This window comes from Suricata suricatta, chromosome 4 (assembly GCF_006229205.1).
Source record: "Suricata suricatta isolate VVHF042 chromosome 4, meerkat_22Aug2017_6uvM2_HiC, whole genome shotgun sequence".
Lineage (NCBI taxonomy): Eukaryota > Metazoa > Chordata > Mammalia > Carnivora > Herpestidae > Suricata > Suricata suricatta.
This window is the reverse complement of record NC_043703.1, coordinates 51,492,324-51,508,135: the sequence shown is the minus strand read 5'-3', so window position 1 is coordinate 51,508,135 and position 15,812 is coordinate 51,492,324. Positions and strand designations below refer to the sequence as shown.

Here is a 15,812-nt window from a genome sequence, read left to right as displayed (position 1 = left end):
CCTCTAACTCCAAGGGAGGCTGGGAAGTGTAGCCTGCTGGATATCCGGGGGTGCATAGATGGGTTTGTTGAACAGCTAGCCAGTTTCTGCCAAAATGTATGACCTACCTGGTTAATTTCCTGGTTGATGTTTGCTTTTTCAAATTATTTTTCCTCATTTTGGCTCACCAAAATTTTTCTCCAGTTAACAGTAAGTGTTTGGCTTGTTTTTTTCACAAGTGAGTTAGATTATGTATCTCATGGTAAAGTTTCGATTCACATCATGTTCAGTGTATATGTTATATATGCATAACAAATCACCTTGAAACTTAGTGGCTTAGAACAAAAATAAGCTTTATTATCTCACACAGTTTCTGTGAGTCAGGAATTTGCCTTGGGGTCAGGGGTCTCTTACAAGGTAGCAGTCAAGATTTTTGCTGGGGCTGCAGCGTTTTCCCCCTGATTTATTTAGAGTACAAAAAAAAAAAAATGCTACAACTCCAGCCAAAATCAAGATGCTTCACTCTCACATCTGCAGGGTCCCTTTTATCATGGAAGGGTAAGATATTCACAGGTTCTAGGAATTAGGACAGGGACGTTTGGGGGGCAGGCATTATTCAGCCTACCACACTGCTGGTTATTTTTATTGGACTTTCTTGTCAGAATAAGAAGTGGAAACCTACATTAGTCTCAAGTGGTTTTTTTTTTCATTTGTTTTTGTTTTAAGTTTTATTCTCTATGAAATCCAAAAGTCAGGTTACTACTGTTATGAGCCCTGGAGCTGCACTTGGAGCGTGCACTTGGAGAAGAAAGAGACTGGCCAACCAGAGAGAAGCTGTCTCACGGCCACTCAAAAAGGAAAAGGATACAAAAAGATTACTGTTTTTATTCACACGTTCATTCATCACCCTTGTTTATCACAGCACAGCCAGAGACTTTGCCAGTTACTTTGTAGGTGCTCAGCACTGTGGAGATGCAAAGGAAGATAAAATATGATCCCAAAAGGCTTCAATGAAGCCAGAGCAGAAAAGCGTCTAAGGACTGGCGAACATCCTAGAGCAGGGTGATGCCTTTATGTTTGATTTTGACTGCAGAGCCTCATTTTTATCACTCTTTATCCTGGCTGCAGCCTGAACAAAGGGCAGTCTACCACATGGAAACAAGGAAAACATCGCCAGCAGCATTTTGGTGATGGGTACCCCAGAGCTGAACATCAGTGGAACCCGAACTCATGCATGGCATGCACCTTGGAACTGCTATAATGTTTTGGCTTCCAGGAGAGGGAATCAAAACAAACCAGAGTTCCTGAAAAAAAAAAAAACAACCGGTTTTCAGAAATACAGGTTTATATAGGGATAAACCATGCTTCTTTCTATATGGCTATTATCCAAGGAGAGCACACAAAGGGGAATTTTTTTTAAAGATACTATACCCAAATAAATATAAAAGTAGCTTTTTTAAATTGATGACTTTTTTTTGCAATGACGAATCTATGGCATAGCTCTGAAAAGCCTGAGTTTTGCTCTTAAGCCGTTACTGCACACGGGATCTACAGAAACAGGCAGAAGTTCAAGTTCACCTGGACAGTGCTATACACCCAGGAGTAGATTCTATGGCTCAGCCACTAGTGAGGGTCTCATCTCAGCTCAGAGCTGTGTCAGGATGGGCCCCATCCAGCTCATTCTGCAGGGACCTTAATAACCCAACACCTGTGTGTGAAGAATAGTCTTCCTACCATTTTCATTTTCACTTGTGCTGCTTCAGCAAATGCTGTGACAGACATAAAGTGCATGCTCCAATCATAGTAACAGCTGATATTTATTAAGAACCTACTGCCTAGCAGGCAGTGTTCTAAGCGCTTCCCCTGTATTAGGTTGCTTATCTTCTGGCAATCTTATGAAGTAGATAGCATGATTATAATGGCCCCATTTTACTGATGCAAAACTGCAGTACAGAGAACTTATGCGGGTTGCCCACTTGGTAAGTTGCAGAGTTGAAATTTGGACTTAAATAGTGAAAATCATACTCTCAATCATAACACTAGATCACCTTGCTTTACAGACAGGATCCTGTGGCCAGGAGCGTGGCTTCAGCTCGAGGAGTAGCGTGGAGAGGTTTCTTAGAGAAGCCATCCAAGTCAACAAAAAACAGTCCTGGATTTGGAGCCACACAAATCCATCCAAGCCATGAGAGCTTAAAGGCTTAGTAGAATTAACTACGAAGTTCACGCTCTGGTTTTTCAGGCTGCTCTCATCTGGTCTGGAGCGTGGCAGCAGGCAGGGTGTCTCCTACTCTCTGGCTGGAGCTCCAAAATTCATCTTCAATGGAACAATTCGGCCGAAGTGCACGGTGAGGCCTGCTTTCTTCATTTCTCCCGTTCACAGAGCTGGAGAACTGCTTCCAAACCCACAAATAAAAGCAAAGCAAGCTGTAGACATTCTGATACAAGAGATGGCTTCTTCCTCCGTGATTACAGAATGGGTAACCGTTTACCGGGACCTGTTCCAGAAGCGTCACCAGGCTCTCATGAACTATGCAGAAACCCCCATGGGTGTTGATTATGACCCTTGGCATCCAATGACAAGCAGGAGAGGCTTTCTTAAGATGTCTAAAGACATCTATTCCACTGGGAGCCAAAAACAAACAAACACCTTTGTTCATCTATCAAAATTATCAGTCAATTCCCCATATCTGTTGTGATCACTCTGTAAATGCCTTTTATTTAAGATGCTTGCTTGGTTAAATAATTAAGAGCACAACTACATATGATGTATATTCCAGACCCAAGAAATAGAGTCTGTGCAGATTTTGCTATTGCACTCTTCTTCATGGGTGACCTCACTTAATATCATTTTCAACCACAGAAAAAGTGTTATGAAAATCTGACACTCTTATAGCTTATAGCGATAATGACCAAAACCCCACTGATATTTTCATTAAACTCAACCACCACAGTGAACTCGAGGCCAACCACAAGGAACACCATCATGAAAGATCTATAGAGCCGCCACAGGGAGTCATCCCTCACCATTAACCTACCTAATGGATATTGGTTCCTATAGAACAAATAACTTGTGTTCTTGGCTTTTGATCTTGGTTTTTTCTTAGCAAATGGATCAAAAAGTACAAGAACTAATTCTAAATTTCCTTTTAATATATTCATAGAGAAAGTACTGATTGATTAGAGAGTTTCTAAGTCAAAAATGCATCTTACATTGCTATTAGATTTCCAATCATGTGTGAGTGTGTGTGCATGTATGTGTGTGTGCATTTTGAAAAAGTATTCAGAATGCCTGAAGTCATTCTTCTCTTGACTTCAAATTGTTCTATATTTGAAGAAAATATATTTTGTCTGATGGTTGCATATTTGAGGAAAAAGAACCAAAGTCTCATTTATATTTATATATATATATAAATTAATTTTTATTTTTGAGAGACAGAGAGACAGTTCGAGCAGGGGAGGGTCAGAGAGAGAGGGAGACACAGAATCTGAAGCAGGCTCCAGGCTCTGAGCTAGCTGTCAGCACACAGCCCGATGCGGGGCTTGAACCCACGAACCATGAGAGCATGACCTGAGCTGAAGCCAGACGCTTAACTGACTGAGCCACCCAGGTCCCCCACAAAGCCTCATTTAAACTACCACCAAAACAGGATGGGAAAAGACCTTAACATAACTATTATTGCTTTCATTTCATCAAGAGCCAAGAGACAAAACAATGTCATCTTTATGCAGGGTATAAGGTGTGTGTGCATGTGTGTATGTGATTCAAGAACATTTCATGGGTTTCACTAATATAAAAATCAGAGAAGCAGAAGAGAAGAGATGGTGATACAGGAGAGATTGGTCTTGAAGCACAAATAGTAGCCCTGAGTCTATAGGGAGGGTATGTAAAGCACAGTTGTGTTGTCCTCAGTGGGGACAATGAGGACATGGCAGGAATATGACCCTGAGAAGCTCTCTCTGCCGGGCTGATTCCACAGGAACTGACCTCAAACGCTACCTGGACTTTGTGTTCTGAGAGAGATGGACCATGGCCCTGACAGAGGAAGAGATGAGAGCCTCTGCTCCTTCTAGCTACTTCCTTCCCCCTCCATTTCTAGCCACTCTAGCTCTACAAGGCCACACAACCAGGCAGCCAGCTCTTTACAGAGATCAGCCTTGCCCTGGAGCGTGCACATCAATCTGCTGAGCTGCTCTGGGGAAAAGTGACAACCAGCAAGCATTCCTCCTTCATTCTGTTTGGAGGGACACAAAGAATCACTAAGTGGCCATATGAAAGAGCACTAAACCTTTCATACCATTTGATAGAACACTTGCTTCTAAGATTTCATCAGCGCCTGCCAGAAACAGAGAACATGCTGGCCACATTGAATAGCACACAAACGATGAGACATATTCCCAGTATATGAGATGATTGCAGCTTTTCGGGGGGCTGAAACATCTGCACTGAAACCCAAATCAAGCTATGAGTGAACTCCAAAGGATATCTGCTGGGAACCACCAATGTCTAGTTGGCAATGAAGTCACAGTGAGTTTTGCTGAGAGTAGTCAGGACATTCACGTTCCAGCCTTGCTGACCTCCTCTCAACTCCTCACGCCGCCAACTTCTCTCACACCTCCCGACTTTCGCAGACACCCTTCCCTCAGTCCTGGCTGTTAGACCTTATTTCTTCCAGAAAGTGTTTTCTTCCCCTCTAATGCATTCCTAACCTCTTCTGCATTTCCCCTCCCAGTCCATTTATCACTCAGCATAGTAATTGCTTATTAAATTGCCTCCCCAATTAGACTAGAGCATTGCAGATGAGAAACTACACACATAACAGAAGGTTAAGCTGACTGTAATTCCGGTTGTACACTTGATTAGCTGCATAATATTGGATGAGATTCTTCACATAGACTGTCTAAGCTTCCATTTCTTCAGGAATAATAATTGTACCTAACTTTAGGAAATTGTCAGCTGATAAAATGCATGGAAACACTGGCATGTGCCTGAAAAGGGTTCTGAAAGTGCTGAAAAGGTAGACTGTTATACTAATAGTATTCCCATTTGTTACAATTTTTTAAGTGTAATTATTTATTCTCAGGGGAAGGGGTAGAGAGGGAGGGAGAGAGAGAATCCCAAGCAGTCTCTGCATTGTTAGCACCAAATTCAATGCAGAGCTCAATTACAAATTGTGAGATCATGACCTGGGCTGAAACCAAGAGTCGGATGCTTAACCAATTGAGCCACCCAGGTGCCCCTGGTTGTTACAATTTTATTCTAGGTCCCATAAAGGCTTTTATTCATTTGTTCCTAATTGTATAAACTCATTCCTTGTTGCATTTCAAGGCTCATGGTAAGGTTTCCTTACACTATACCCTCCAATGTTCTTTGAATAAGTAAATGAAAAAATGAAAGTTTTATTCATGAGCCTTGGGCAGACCAGGGAACACTATGTCACAGCTCCACTGTGCATTTCTGAGCTAGTCAGTATTAGGAATCAGTGTGTGTGTGTGTGTGTGTGTGTGTGTGTGTGAGAGAGAGAGAGAGAGAGAGAGAGACACACACACACAAATGGGGAGGTAATATATGTGGACAACATATAAAACTGGTCAAGTTTCTACTCAAGAAATAGTCCATGACTTAAATAGTTAATAAAATAACAACTGCCCCTTCAAAGTACAGCCTAAATCCTTAGTTAACTTCAAATTTAGATCCATTTGTCAGTGGTCACAAGTCCAGAAAAGCTATCACGTCCTACATACTATGGTCCATAATTTTCCTGCCTCACAGCACATCTTACAATCATCTTCCTGTATTCTGTCTCTGCCTGTGCTCCCACTTCCCAGAGTTTTTATCTTGTCATATTATTTATGAGCTCGACTATAAATACACTGAAATGGGGAACATTTGTTGGTTTGGTACAATTTAAATTGCTTTTCAGTATCATATATATTTATAACATCTTATAAATATTTAAAATTATCATGACAATGGCTCCACTGACAAAATAAATTCTGTATTTTGTGGAGGGATGATTGCCAAGTTGATAATCTAGAAAATTGGAAAACCCCGTCAAACTTGGTGACCTGTCAGTCCCAAAAGAATATCTTTCTAATTACTGGAAGAGCCTGAGCATTGAGTTTAACTGTCTTAGAAGCTGATCTTAATAGACAAACAATCTGAAGTTTACCTCTTTGGAAGAAGATAAGTAAAAGAAATATTTTCTGCTGAAGAATTTGCTCATTAGACTGTATTGCTTTTAAAAGCCAGAAAATGTTCAATTCTATGCCAGTGTATAACGAAAAAAAAATTCAGAGAATCTTCCATACTTGGGAATGGAGAGTTCTAGGCATGATGGGGAAGGGGAACAGAAGTGTGAGGGCACACAAGCAAAGAATGCTGCCGATGCATCATGGGAGCGCTTGGGAAAGAGTCTTGCATGCTACATGAGGAGTTTGGAATTCGTGCCGTAGGGCAATGGTTCTCCAAGCGTGACCCCTGAAAACCAGCAGCATCAGTATCACTTGGGAGCTTATTAGAAATGCAAATTCTCACCCAGACCTATTGAATCAGAAACTCAGAGGCTGGGACACAGTAATCTATGTTTCCATAAGCCTTCCAGGTGACTCTGATGCACCCTGCGTTTGAGAAGCTCTGCCACATGGAAGTTTCTATTGTACTTGAATGATAGGATCAGGAATGAGCATGCTGGTGGCAATGTGAAAATTGGAACTTTTCCACTGTATTGATTTCCAAAGTATTGGTACTTTTTTAAAAAAGCTTTATTTATGTTATTTTTGAAAGAGAGAGAGAGAGCGAGTGAGCGAGCAGGGGTGGGGGGGGACAGAGAGAGAGGGAGAGAGAGAGAGAATATTAAGCAGGCTTTGCACACTGTCAGCACAGAGTCCTATGTGGGACTCAAACTCACGAACCATGAGATCATAACCTGAGCTAAAATCCAGAGTCAGATGCTTAACCAAGCTAGCTACCCAGGCACCTGAAAGTATTGATTCATTATGGAGTTTTGCACTCAATCTTTTTCTATAATTTTGCAAGTCTAAAATACAATCAGTATTAGTCACAGTATTATTTTACTTGCCTCTAGAATGAAAAATTCTACCAATTAAATGATAAAACAGTGTCCCTTGTCCCTTGGAATTTTTATTTTATACTTATGGAAAGGGCTCTTTTATACTGATACTGGCAGATTTTTATCACTTATCACCCCTGTCCATATATACAAAGGAAAATACAAGCTCCATAATTTGGTTAAGGTGCTAACCAATAATTAGGTTAAAGGTTTCTAGCACCTTTTCCCATTCAGAGTCTGACTTTTATGAAACACTGTTCCACACTAAAACGATGTGGAGTGTTAGTGATGCATCATATCTTTTAAGAATGTTCCACTTATTGTTTCTGAGGTTTCCGAACGACGAGGGCCCATTCTGCAAGTTTGGACGCAGGTGCACAGGCTGTGCTGTGACCTCATCACTGCCGCCTGGCCACAGAAACTTGGAAACTCAGAGATGCATCCTGATTTGGGAAATGTTAAATGAGGGAGGTGGTATGCATGTTAAAATCGATGAATTCCCCAGGAGCACTAATCCAGGCTTCAATGAGGGCAGCAGCAGGAATAGGAACCAGGAGGCAGAGACAGAGAACACTTCAGAGACGGTTTCTGAAGGAGCACGACCAGCTATGTAGATGTTGGTGGAGAGGAGGGGCAGATGACTCTGAAGTTTTTTTTATTTTATTTTTTTAATGCTTATGTATTTTTGAGAGAGAGACAGAGAGAAAGCATGTGCAGGGGAGCAGCAGAGAGAGAGATTCGGAGGATCCAATGCAGGCTCCACACTGACAGCAGAGAGCCCAATGTGGAACTCAAACTCATGAACCATGAGATCATGACCTGAGTTGAAGTCGGACATGTAAGCAACTGAGCCACCCAGGGGCCCTGACTCTGAAGTGTCTAATCTGACTAACCAAATCGATGACATGCCCTTAACCAAGATAAGAAATTCAATAGAAAGAGTGGGTCTTAAGAAAAGAAAGAAAGAAGTGAATGAAAGCAAAAGACATTTAGTTTCAAATTTTTGAGTTTGAGGATCCTGAGGAATATCCAGGTCGAGATGACTGGGAGGTACATGGGAATGTAAATCTGTAAGTCAACATGGCGAGGTTGGGAGGGAAGGGGTCATGCTTAAAGATATATAATTTTTAACCAAAAGCGTGTAAATGGTAGTTGAAACCAGGGGAATGAGGACTATTTTCCAAGGAGGGTACAATAGTCTCCCTTTATGCACAGGAGAGACACTCCCAGACCCCCAGTGGATGCCTGAAACCACAGAGAATACTGAACCTTATACATATACGCTATGTTCTTTCCTGCACACACATACTTATGATAAAGTTTAATTTACAACTTAGGCACAGTAAGAGATTAACAACAATAACTAATAATAAAATGAGACGACAATATACTGTAAGAAGAGTTATGTGAATGTGGTCACTCTCTCTAAATATCCTGTTGTACCATTCTCACCCTTCTTGTGACAATGTGAGATGATAAAATGCTATGTGGCCAGATGAGGTGAGGTGAATGACGTAGGCACTGGGATATAGCCTTAAGTGACTACTAGCCTAGCGATACATCAGGAAGAGGATCATCTGCTTCCAAACTGTAGTTCACCACAGGGAGTTGAAACCACCGGAAAATAAAACCACAGATAAGGGGGACTACTGTATTCAAAATATTTGAAGAGAGTTTGGGATAGAACAAAAGCAAAATTGAAGAAGTGACTAGAATTAGGAAGGAGAATTCAGAGAGAGAAGAAATTGTTAGATTATGTTTACGTCAACTCATCAAAGACAAAAGCTGTCTTGTTCATTCTCTGAGTCTCCAGGGCAATGCTTAGCCCAGTAATTTTGGTTGAACTAACATGGAAATGGTGGCTCAAAAGCCAAAAAAGGTGAACATTTTAAGAAGGAGGAAGTGGTCAGTAACACCAAATGTTGTAGTTGATCATTTTAGATCAAAGGACCACTGGATTTAGTAAATCTAGTTTAAGTTGCACCACTATCAGGAGACCCAGAAACTTGAAAAGACAAGGCCAAGGCCAGCAATTGGCTGATGAGTGAGTTAGAAGCAGGACTCTGGTCCCCTGACTCTTGTCCAAGGGTTGTTTCTTCTACAATGAGCTTTTCCTCTCAGAGGAGGGTTATACCCACTGCTACTACATGTCTGGATTCAAGCAACCTCAGACTGTCAAATCCACCCATAAAAACGAACTCCACTAACATGGCCATAGCACTCTACATAGCAGGAGAAGAGAGCTCTAGAGAACAGAGCAAGTCTGGAGTCAGAAAGGCATTCCAGACCTTGCTCTAACACCTACCTGCACATTGTCTATGGAGTTTCTCCATAAAAGAAAGGATCCCTATGACTTGAATCTCTGGGTCATATCTTGAGCCAGAATTTTCTCTAATTCTCATTACTTATAATAAGACAGGAAGAGATGCTGCAGGCAGGTGGGAAAAAAAGCACAAACTTCTATGCTGTGATATGGGGTCATTAAACAGGAAGCTTCTATCAGATTCTACACAGAGATGAGGAAAACTTGAATTCAGTGAAGTCGAACGATACTGACATCATCTTCTTTAATGATAATGAAGTGATATTACTGTTCACACAGTTGATGACATCCTAAGAAAATGAGCGATTTCTCAAAAGCAGTGAGGGATTCTCAAATAGCAGAGCACTCCAGAATTACCTGGGGAGGTACTCCCATCAGAGCTTCTGGGGTAGCCTAAATGGGCTCAGCCATTAAAGTTCAAAATTCCCTGGAAATTCATTCCAAGAGAAATGGTAAACATGATATTTTCCACATTTTAAAACTCCGAGGTTTCAAAGATCAAGCTCCAGAACTCATTTCCCTCTTTGTGATGCTTGCGGGGCCAGAACGTCTGTAGGATGAGACACTCATGGTCACAACCCCTGTGGCTTCAGTGTTTTCATCAGTAAAGACAAGTACAGCAGCACAGAGATTTCCAGAAGCCCCCATCTGGCAGAGATGACTAATGGGGCTTTCCCACTGACATCCTAGCAAAGGTGCCAGAAATATATTGTTTCCAGATCACAGCCCTAATAGGGCAGTTCCTCCTGGGACATTGCCCTGATGTATAGCCTGTCTTCCTTTTACAGCCTACATATCCCCCATGCTGTGCAACCCGCCTATCCACAGCGGTGGCCCCAGAAATGCATATCTGATCTGCCCCTCTAAACTGGTTCCTTCGTACAAAGGTCAGCCGTGCTGTAAACAAGTTAACAGGGCAGTTTTCCTTCCACTACACAGGTCACAATTGTCACTCACTTTTTTATACCATAGTTGCCAAAATTAAAGGAAGAGATGGTCTAGCTAGGATCCTAATCAATCCAAAGAGTTCCAAGGGGGTGCAAAGGCAGGTGAAACTCAGGTAGTTATTATTGGCCAGTTGCTGAAAATCATCACAGGCTTTTTTATAAAGGAGAGGCAAGAAATTGAGTAATGGGTGATTTATTCACTGAAGGCCCTATTCCCATCAGAGCTTGTAAAAACATGTTGAGCTACAAAATACATAATATATCTACTCAAAGTCCACTCTCAGAGACTATTGAAAGCTGAGAATGAACTGAGGGTTGGGGGGGAGGGGGGAGGGGGGAAGACAGGTGGTGGTGATGGAGGAGGGCACTTGAGGGGAAGAGCACTGGGTGTTGTATGGAAAACAATTTGACAATAAAATATTATGGAAAAAAAATAAATATAGTTTAATATATGTTTTTAAAAATAAAAAAAAAGTCCACTCTCAGAAAGATAGGCAAGATCTCAAACTAAAGATAAAGCCCGTGTTACCATTGATATAATCCTAGCCCATTAATAATTGCTTTTTTCCCCTTCAGTGTGTGAAGAGATGAATCAACAGCCTTCATGAGAAGTAGGTATTGTACTATTAACTGAGTGACCTTGGAAAAGTCACATAACCTGTCTGGACTTCAGTTTACTTATAAGTGAAACAAGGAGATTGATTTATATAATTGCTAAGGTCCATTCCATCCCTGAAGTTCTAGATCTATAACAGGGAACACTGGCTATTGATGAGTTTCACAGACAGGAAGCATGGTGATATTGATTTCATATTCTATCAAAACAATTAATATTTCAACAAGGACAAGAACACAGATAAACAATGTAGAAGCAGGAACAGAATTTGAAGAATCGTAAGGGCACAAGAGCAGGCCCTGGAACACCACCTCCAGATGTGGGATCTACCTCTCCAAGGAGGCCAGACTGTATTTTCTAAACAGCATCTGGAAGAATGGAAGCTCTACTGGGTATAAAAAGGTTTGCTCTATGAACAAAATCCAATAAGTTATTTTATTACAGGATGCCTCAAAACCCTTCCTGCACCTGTTTAATAGAACTTTGTGCAATGAGGAAAATGTTCTATATATGCACTTCCCACTATAGTAGCCACTGGCCACATGTGGCTATGAAACACTTGAAATGTAGCTAGTGTGACTGAGGAACTAAATTTTTTATTTTATTAAAAATTAATTTCTAATTGAATAGTCACATGGGGCTATTATGTATGTCTAAGACAGTATAGCTTAAACCATACACATTCACAACATTAACCTTAAGGGGGAGATAATGCATGTAGCATTTCCCAAACTTGTTGAGCCATGAAGTTCTGTTATCAAGAAACTGAAATTCCTTGCAAAACTATTTGGGAAGTACTGGTCTATGAGCCATCTTGTTGAGTAGTTGAAACCCCAGGAGAGCTCGTAAGCTTTGACCTTGTAACCAGCCATCAAGTGCATCAGTCACCACCCAGTGACAGACCAGATGTCCTCTGTTCTCCACATGTCATAATGTCACCCCACCATTTGATCGTATCACAACTTTCCAAGGTTTGACAGACACATGTTGCCTCCAAGTGTGGATCTGGTCATTGGAATTCTACCAGTTCTTCCTTTTCTCTAAGCATAAAAAAATGATCGCCTATTTCTACTAGGCTTTGCATCTGTCCGTGCACTCTTACGTACTCTGGGACGCATTGTTACTTCAACAATCCAGTAAGATAAGTGGTATTCCTTTTGTAGGTGAGAAATTGGGGCCCAGACAGACAGAAGAACCCAGTTGCTCAAGGTCACACACTTGGTTAATGGGAATAGACCTTCATATTTAAATTATGTCTCATCAAACATTCTAACAATACTATTCTGAGTTGACTTCTACCTCAAAATGTCTAGGGTTTATTTAAAAAGTGTTGAACACATTCTCAAAATACCAAAAATTCATACATACCTGAGAAGAGCAGTTTGTATTACAGAGTTTGCTCATATATACCTTGAGAATTATGATAAATGCAAGAAATGTTTAATAATCATGGAATAAAAGGCCAATGTGATTATTTACCAACATGTATAATTCCTATCCTCCAAGAAAGCCTCCACTGGACCTGGAATAATCATGTACTTCTCAACTGAAAATCCACATGGCTCTGTAAATAAGCAGCTACAAATTTCATTTGCCCAATTATTTCTCCTCTCCTGAGTATTCAATCAATTTGGTGCTTCTAAGTGCCATTTACTCAGACCGCAAAAGTGCACACGACTGCTCATTTTTGCATCTAATTCAGGCTTGGCTCCTCGAGTGGTAGCATGTGGGCCAAAGTCCTTGAATCAATTTGTCATCACATCAGATATGAGTGCCTTTGACTTTGACCTACACGATTGTAGAAATCAAGGGTTGTTTTTTTTTTCAGCGAAATATTGCTTCTTGAACCATCATTTGGCCTTGTAGAAAATTGAATGGGGTCTGAAGTTACACTATGACCCAGAGTTCCAAATCCAGGCATTGCCCAAAGAAGACAATGCAGGCCCTGAAGCAGAATGTCAACGAGGTGACCCTCTACAGATTTACAGGCATGGCCAGCTATTGACAGGGCTCATTATACTCATTTTGGCTCTCTAGATTAAAGTACAATCACGTTCAGATACATAGCAGTGATTATTTCACCTGTAATAAATCTGTGTACATTTAATATAATATTGGACTTTATTATGACATACTCTGAAAACAGTTCATACTATGATTCAGCTTTCATTACAATGTGGCATACAGAGATGCCTTTGGGTTCATCTCAGTGGTCCTGAGGAACCTAAAGGAAAGGAAAAGTCAGGGTAAAAAGTAATGAGTAAGGAGCAGAAGGTCAGCTGGAGGGAGATATAAAGGGGTTCAAAGGTGAAGTCTGGGTCATCGGGAAGAGACCTTGAACGAAGGGATCAGGCACACTGAGAGCCTGGAAAAGCCCAGAGAGAGGAGGATTTAGTAGCCAGCACTCCAGAAGGCCCAGTGGAGAAGACAGGGAGGGCTGTGGAAAGAGAAAATAGGGGGAGACAGAGAAGAGGAGAACAAAACAGCTCCATGCACAAATCCATTCATCCAGCTGCAAAAGCTCATAAGGTCTACAGGAGGTGAGGGTGCTTTCTTACATCATTTCTGAGTTCTTACCACACGAGACACTTGTTAATATTATAGAATCTTGGTCTCCATGCCTAAGGCCTAGGAATCTGTGTTTTTAACAAGCAGCCCCTGCTGATTCTCATTATAGGCCAGTTAGTGGAGAAGGACATAAATTAAAGGCTAGTGGGCTAAAGTTTAGATCCTAACCCATCCACTCACCAGCTCCATGAACTTGGGAGAGATACATAACTCTCTGTGCCTTGGTTTTCATGTATATATATATAATGTCCCATTGAAATCCTACAAGTACCATGCCCAGTAGGGAACCAAGGCCCAAAGCGATTTGTTGAGTAGTTTGCCTAAAGTCATGCTGCTGGCAAATGTAGGATTGGGTTCAAACCAGGGGCCACATGGCTCCAGGTGCCAAGTTTTAAAAGAAATTTTTTTAATGTTTCTTTATTTTTGAGAGACAGAGACAGAGAACGAGTGGGGGAGGGGCAGAGTGAAAGGGAGACAGAATCTGAAGCACACTCCAAGCTCTGAGCTGTCAGCACAGAGTCCAACGTGGGGCTCAAACCCACAAACAATGAGATCATGACCTGAGCTGAAGTTCGGCACTTAACCCACTGAGCCACCCAGGGCCCCACAGGTGCCAAGCTCTTAGCCCCAGTGATGTTCTGCCTCTCCTCCCAGGAAGGAGCACTGTGCTGAGAGAGACAGAGGGAAGAGCTTTCCAGAGAAGCAAGTTATGTTAATTCTCATTCATACCAGATGATAACTTGATGTTCCATTTACATAAGTTACTCTGTAAACTAGTAAAGTTCACTCAAATTAATTTTTGAATCAAGCTTTTCTTTCTCAAGATTAATAATTCATAGGAATCAAGCCCATGGTGCCACCTGGGAAATGGCTCAGGCATATTAATGTTTCAACGAACCTCACAGCTAATAATACCACGAGTGGTAGAGATGACTAGAAATAACGTACCAAGTGCTTCCCACACACACATAGTCTATAACACGGGTGTAGATTTGGGTCTAGGCTAACAGAATTCACCATGAGGCCACCTGCCCAAGTGGGTTCACTTCTACACTGCTTTACACAGGCAGGTAGTCTCGGCAGCATATTCCTTGGCTGGAAATTTGCATTCTCTTTCAAATCAGGCCTTACTGGCTCATTTCTGAAGATGCTGCAGTATATATCAAAATGAAGATCGAATCACCTGCTGCTCTGAGAAGATTTATTTTACTAGGATGTGTGAAATGATTGTTTCTCATTTGTCATCATGCTTTGCACTCCAAGTTGAAAGGAAGATGCTTCCTCAAAGATAGGATATGACACCAGAAACTAATGCTAAATTTTCTGGTTAAAAAATACACATATACATATTGCAGAAGACAGAGTCTATTGGGAGCAGTTTTTTAAAGTACTACTCAAAGTCCCGAGGACAAACAAATATAGAGAGAAGAAAGACAACAGCCAAACTTTGTGGACAAAAGAAATATAAATTTGTTCAAGCAAAGCAACGCAGAGATCAGCAAAATTATTTGAGGAAAAGGGAGCATTCTGTGTGACAACAACAAAGGAAATTATTCTAGAGCAAAACTAAGGGGATGCCTGGGTGGCTCAGTTGATTGAGCATCTGACTCTTGATTTCGGCTCAGGTCATGACCTCACAACATGGACCGCCCCCCATCAGACTCTGTGCTGATAGTGTGGTGCTTGCCTGGGATTCCCTCTCTCCTCTCTGCCTCTCTCCCACTCTCCCTCTCAAAATAAATAAACCTAAAAAACTTTTTTTAAATACCCCCAAAACTAAGGACCGCAGATAGGAATCTATGAGGTAAGATTTAAAGGGCCCTTGTGTTGAGAAGCGCTAGTATCTCACAACTAGATACTATTACTTTCTTTGGCTTCAGGCCAGGACTAAGAGGCATGGAGAAGCTGATTCTTCAGGTGGGAATTGAGAGATAAATTCAGGTACAGCCAGGATCGGAGGTGGTGAGAGATGGTGACATAGCCAGCCAAAATCTATGAGAAGACATTAAAAGTCAGTTAGTGTGGAGTCCATCTGAGAAAGAGTAGAGGAATCATTCTAGTTCTGGAATTTTCAGGTTCAGCTTCTGTGATCAGCCTATACTTTGTTTTTGGTTCATGAGATGGACCATTGTATTTTTATCCTACATCTTCTTTTTAAGTTTGTCTCATGGGGTTTCATATTCCTTGTTAGCAATGAAATTTGATTAATGATAAATGTAGCAGATCTTGATGCTGGTAGAGAACTTACACCAAGCACCAAAGCCAATTCCTAAATCCTCACATTTCCCAGAAGGATTATCTGGCCA

At 41.3% G+C, this 15,812-nt stretch overlaps 1 protein-coding gene across 1 annotated transcript in view; it reads right to left on the bottom strand.

Moving 5' to 3' along the window:
- Window positions 1-315: 315 nt before the first annotated feature.
- The window catches only part of AKAP11 (A-kinase anchoring protein 11), a 141,894-nt gene continuing 126,397 nt past the window's right edge, over window positions 316-15,812 (bottom strand). Inside the window, exons 23-24 of the mRNA XM_029936678.1 lie at window positions 2,028-2,372; window positions 316-1,283 (exon numbers count right to left, since the gene is read on the bottom strand). The gene's annotated coding sequence lies outside the window, so the exon portion shown is untranslated. The remainder of the gene's footprint in view (window positions 1,284-2,027; window positions 2,373-15,812) is intronic.